The sequence below is a fragment of the Acomys minous genome (genome assembly GCF_964271855.1).
Source record: "Acomys minous genome assembly, chromosome: 3".
NCBI lineage: Eukaryota > Metazoa > Chordata > Mammalia > Rodentia > Muridae > Acomys > Acomys minous.
The window spans coordinates 110,183,644-110,189,960 of record NC_140485.1 but is presented as its reverse complement, the minus strand read 5'-3'; the positions used below and the strand labels follow the sequence as shown (position 1 = coordinate 110,189,960).

General features: G+C 42.6%; 1 long non-coding RNA gene across 1 annotated transcript; it reads right to left on the bottom strand.

Annotated features, from left to right (window-relative positions):
* Positions 1-3,609: 3,609 nt before the first annotated feature.
* LOC311593729 lies at positions 3,610-4,730 on the bottom strand. The gene is made up of 2 exons (XR_014777820.1): positions 4,602-4,730; positions 3,610-3,772 (listed from the first exon to the last, which is right to left on the bottom strand). It is a non-coding gene; the product is annotated as an uncharacterized lncRNA (long non-coding RNA).
* Positions 4,731-6,317: the final 1,587 nt, after the last annotated feature.

Here is a 6,317-nt window from a genome sequence, read left to right as displayed (position 1 = left end):
AGCTTCGATGGATTCACGTTAGGAAACAGATTAAATAACTAAACTACTAGAAAGTTTGTAACGAGTTGGGTAGACATTGGCACCTGTCTACCACAGCAGTGGCAACAGTGGTGGGACAAATACAGCAGCCATGGGGATGGGGTAGGACTATAGTCTTTCTTTTCCTCACCAAGACTGATCTAACTCCTGATACTACTCACACCCAGCCTCATGGCTGTATCCTTGCAGGGAACACACATTTGGGAAGGAAAATAACCAAGCACTCAGTGGGAAGCTGATCACTTTGGGCCCTTGGTGCCCAGCAGTGATAATGTGTTTACTGTTCCTTATGCCTATTCTGAATATTAGATTTCATTTCCTGTTGACAGAGCCTCTATTTAGGGCCACTGTCTGAACACAGACAAAGATTGGCTTCATCAACATGAACATTGGGTGACGTTGGCTTAGACCAACGAACCAAATACCCAGGTGAGGATGCAAAACATTGGACCTATGCGCGTGGGTCCATAGGTCTGACTGTGTTTGGTAGCTGCTAGTCTAATCATTTCATAATGTTCATGATGGAATTTTACATGTGTAAGCCTTAGAATGATGCAGTCTATGGGGGCAGGAGCATCCTCATAGCACTAGGCTCTAGGTTCAGTTTCCTAGGGGGCAATGCTTTTTTATTAGAGAGCTGTGGGAGTTCCGAGCGTTTAAAAATATTGCTGATACTCACCTCAGATCTCTGTGCTAAGAAACCAACCAGAAACAAGTCTTGGGGGCTGGAGCAATCCCTCAGTGTCTAGGAGTGCTTTTTTTCAGAGGACTGGAGCTTAGTTCTCAGCATCCACATTGGGCATCTCACAACTGCCTGTAACTCCAGATCCTGTAGATCTGATGCCCTTTCCTGGACTCCAAGGATACTCATGTACATGTGGTGTACATTCACATAATCACAACCATGTGCATGAATAAATAAAATAAAAATAAAGAGAAATGAGTCTCCATAGTGGCAGGAGTAGCTGACCTGATCATTAGAAGGAGGCAGGAATGCCGCCGCCAAGCGCGAGGAAGACCGTTGGGTGATTACATGCCCATCTTTAACAGTAAATAGGCAAGTACATTGGTTAATGCAAGAGCTGAGTGATGCTCAGATATAAGGGTCACTGTACCACTAAAGCAGCCTAGACCAGAAGAGATACTGGCTGAAAATGAAGAGAACCTAGAAAGGAAACTGAAGGAAGAACGATGAGTATCCTTTGTCGCTTTGTAGTCAGATACAACAGCAGTGGTTTAATTGGTCCCCATCTTCTCTAAAAGGTCCTTGAGGAATATGGTCAGTTAGAGCCTGGAGAAGCTATTATAAGCGAGAAGCAAATCAGCTGATTTGTGCAAGGGGTAGCCTCTCATGGGTTCTGCAGTGGTATGGCCAGGTTTCTGCTTCAGGGCTAATGTCTAATCTCTTCAGAACTCCCTCCTCCCGGTATATACTCACTGGCAATACTGGCTATTGGGGGAATCACACCTTTGTGATGCTGGGAGTTGCCCTTGGTACTATGGAACTGCACCACCCAAGATTGTATTGTCACCAGTGAATGGGCTTCAACCAATGGCTAGCCTATGTGGGCATATGAAACCCCGCCTTTGTTTCCATTTGGGATAACCGTGAAGGATACCTCAGCTTCCAACCCTCCCATTTGAGAAGCTATGGCCCCAGTTACCACATTAAAAGTCAGTGTCTCTGCTTCGTTCCTTGCAGGTCTGTCTACCAAAAAGCATTTCTAAATAAGCATGCACGTGAGTTTCTATCACAAACGTGTTTCCAAAAAGTGCCCAAAAGGAATATAAATCTCCCAGGGCTATGTCATTGCCTGGAAGAACCCCAATATGTCAGAATGTCTCTTTCCCTCTGTGACTTATTTCTTACTCAAAACCACAGTCCTTCCCTGTATGTTCTTAAGCACTTATCAAATAGCCGTGATGAAATGGTCCTTCTTAGAGGAAGGGATGAGGATGGGGGAAGCTGTCAGAGACACAAAACCTTCAACCTCATAATCTAAAGGAAGACCAAATTAACAATAGCCCCAAGCACCCTTGTGCGAGGAATTTTCAGGGCAAATGTTGAACATATTGTGGATTTAAGCATCTGACTTTTTCCCGTTGGTCTAAAGCAGAGTGTCTATGCATTTCTTGTACACTTCTCACAGTTTCTCACCCCATAGATACCTTTATTTTTTGCAAGCAAGCTATGTTGTAGTGATTGCCCACTGACTGTGGTGAATGCCGAGACACGTGTGCCTATACTGTGTGGTGAGTTTTCAAAGCCAGGATACAGCGTCGTACATTAAGTTTGTGCTCATAAGGATAAGTAGGCGAGTGACTTATTTCTCTTAAGCTCTCATACTAGTAAAGATAATCATTGGGTCAGAAAAATCAAGAGTTTCTTTTTTCGAACAAAGGAGGTTATGAGTGACTACTCCCCAGGGTCCCTCGGTTAAACAGGAATCATGAAATTATATCTTGTCATATTTATTAGCAAGAAAGGACATATGCCAGGAGCCTCGGTTTCTGATTTTCTTCTTTTGTGCACTTCACTCATCAAAACTGAATGGTTACTTATCTCCCATTGTAACGCATGCCCACAGAGCTATTGGTGGAAGCAGAGAAATGTGTTGTGTTTTCTGAATAAGAACTTGCAAGAACAGAGAGAGGCAGTGACTGAGACAGAGCAAGAGACAGAAAGAAGGAGAGAGAAAAGAGAGTCAGAGGAGGAATAAGAAAGCCCTTCCTTTCTGTGCCAAGTGGCTGTGAGGGGCTACTGAAGCATTCAGACAGAGTGGCCCAGGCAGCAGCAAGCACAGAGCTCAAGGCTGAGAGGAGGCAGAGTGCCCGGAAGACGGGGATGATGTCAAGTGAGGCGCTGGGGACACTGGGAAGAAGGACGAGTAAATTGTTAGTCAGCACGGGGAATGTGGTGGTGACTAAATGTGCCTGACCCACAAATAGGACAGGGGTTCAGGTCTTTAGAACCTATGTAAAAGCCGGGTAGGCATCACGGCCTTCTATAATCCCAGTCATTGAAGGCAGAGGCAGGGCACCCAGGGAACAAGCTGGCTAGTTAGACTAGGTGTTCAGCAATACCTATATTTAAAGGAAGGATTCTGCCTCCGTAGATGATGTGGAGAGTGACTGAGAAGGACTGACAGAGACTTTGGACCTCCACACTCACATACACACATGCTCAAAATAGTAATGCTTGGGTCTAACACATAGCTAATCCTGGAGCCAAAAGTAAATTATATCTCTACACACACACACACAGAGAGAGAGAGAGACACACACACACACACACACACACACACACACACACACATACACACACACAGAGAGAGAGAGAGAGAGAGAGAGAGAGAGAGGGAGAGAGAGAGAGAGAGAGAGATGTGGATATTTATGGAGTCTTATATGAAGTCTTAAACATATAAATGACCTTTCATATGCAAAGATATACCCACAACTTCTTATTTTAGTTTAAATTGAAACAGAATGAAGTGGTGTCGGGTCAGATCATCCATACTGCAGGGCCAGTCCCATAGCCAGCAGTAGTCAGCAACAAAGACATCTCAGTCATTGCAAAGCAGGTAGTCTCTCTGTTTACTTGAATAATGTGGATTAGTACAGACTGTAAAGTCATTTTACGAATTGTGGGTAGAAAGTGATTCCAAAGAAGTCTTTCTTTTTCCTCCTCTCTTCTCTGTCTTCCTCCTCTTTGCTCTTCAATGCAGAGATGTTACTGTGTTCAAAATAGGTAAAAATAAGGCTTGTCTGAAATCTTTCAGGTGTCCATGTCTTTTACTATTTGCTATCAGGCTAAGTAAAACTGTAATAATTATATGCCTTTAATGCTAAAAATTATTAACCATTTATTTTATATTTCCTACAACAAAAAACAAACGCCCCAACTGCTTTTGGGTGGAATTTGGAGAGAGGTGTGGTTTTGTAATTTTATTTCATACGACTTAAAATTGGATGATAAAGCTGTGCAATTAGGAATAACCTATTAGTTTAAAATATTCAAATATCAACATAAATAATACAACATGAAATCAAACAACAAAAGAATGAAAGAATCAAACTAAATATTCCCCTTATACCATTAACTTTTATAACTCTAGAATATATACCTGGAGGAGAGGAAAAAAATAAGATTTAAGAAATATAAAAATAACTTCTGAAATATAGTAAGGTATTTAAACATGTAATTCTTATAATAATTTTTTATCTTATTATTAATTTCTATCTTCGCTTTCATTGTTATGGTACTGGAAGACATTCAGATGTGTTAGTAAAATTAATTTTGTTACAGAGATTTTGAAAGTAATCTAGTATACACGTGTAAAAGATAAATCGTAAGATGACTTTTGTAATATCTAGGTGAGTATGTTTGTGACATGCAACTATTTTTATTCAGACAGCAAATTGACTACACAACATTTTTGGGACCAAAGTGTAGTGGAGGTAGGCTAAGAGACAACTGATCCCTTACCACACAGCTCGACAAGCATCCTGCTGCTACTACAGATTGTGGCCTTAATCCTTGAGGCTCTGTAGTTTGAGGTTACCTGCGTGTTCTTCTCGTTGTTGAGCCAGAGACACTGAGCTGAACAAGAAAATAGAATTGAGGGGTGACATCAGGTTGGCCATTCAGGAAGGTATCCATTTGTCAAGCCACCGCCTTTCCTCATCACACTCGCTGCCCACTGCAGTGTGCGCTGCATTGATTCGTGTGAACAGACTAAGTCCCAGGGATACCCTCCCGACATGTGACCGGACTGCTGTCCAACCTCCAGTGTTTTAATAGCTATGAGACTTGGCCCTTGAAGAAAATAAACTTGTGCTTTCAAATCAGGACAAGAGTCTCCTTATTCCACAGAGAAGCAGTAACTCAGTTATGTTGTCTCGGTGGCCTAAAAAAGTCAGTGCTGCCTCAGGAGGAGCCTGACTTACTGCTTGACATAATTTATGTCCTGGGAGGATCTGATCAGTGTCTTTGTTCTGTGAAGTGCAGAAACTTAAAAACCGAGGATACAGCGTGTGACTTTGGAGCTCATGACAAAGATGCGATATCACAAAAAGGGAAATATGAAAGCCTCCAAATTCTGCAAGAGGTGCAAGAGGTGTGTGTGTGTGGCGGCGGCGGGGGCGGGGGGGGGGGTTATTTGTATTTCTCCTTCTTGTTTGCTTTTGCAGCCCTCCATCCAGGGAACTGAGTTTCTTTAGCACCGGGTGACTGCCAACATAGCGATTCATTTGCATAATATTGAAAGTAACCCAATTGCCTAGAGACAGTGGCTGCAGAGAGAACTGATAGCAATTGACCTACAGGACATGACCCTTTCACTTTGAGAGACCAGTAAAGTAAAAGTTGGCTTTACTCATCGTCCTATTCCACTTGTTTTCAACCCGTGCAGGGGTACGCTGGAATCTCCATGCTGAACGTGTTTCCCACTTCACCAAAAGTGACTGCCATTAGAAACGCAGATTATCACACTGAGGATGCTCTCTGCTGGGACCCAGCGTCCCCGACTGCTTTCCTCCACGGGGCCCCGCATTGGCTCCTTTAGCCTTCAGAGAGTTTTCAAGTTAATAGATGGTATTTTTTAAATTAGGTATAGTAAGGAAACATGAAAAAGAAAGAGAATGTGAGGTCTCTGCTCTCAGAACGACTAAAATCAAAAGACTCCACATCCTATAATCTTTGCTCTTTTTCTTTTGAAGATTTTTAAGCTCAGTCATTCAACTGTCTCCCCCCCCCTTCCTTGAATCTGCCTTGGGGGACAGTGAGATGATCCCATTTTATTTCTCATTAGGAACACATGGACAGGCTCAGAAACCTCTAAAGTGTTAATTAGCAGCAGTCCCTCTTGAATCAGGTATAATCTTGTACTGCCTTGGGATCAAGAACTTGGATCCTAGAGAATTTTGAGCCGTATGTTCAATGAAAAGAACTAGTAATCTTTTTTTTTCTTTTTTCTTTTTTTAATGTTGAAAACTCCAAATTAAGAGTTGCTTAGTTTTACCATGAGGCAGTTTACTGACATTTTTGATTTCCAGGTAGTACTAGATTTGTGACAGTTCATGGTGTTTTGTGATCTTGACTTATATGCCCTAACTCCATTGCTCAGGTTGGTATGTCCTCCTCAGGAGCTGGGACATTGGGACCTATGATATTTAGGGCCAGCATGCCGCAGCAAGTCACTACCTTAACAATGCATTTCTCACGCTCTTGAAGCATGCCAGGCAAAAAGGACCACATGCCGGTCTCATGCTCTGTTAGC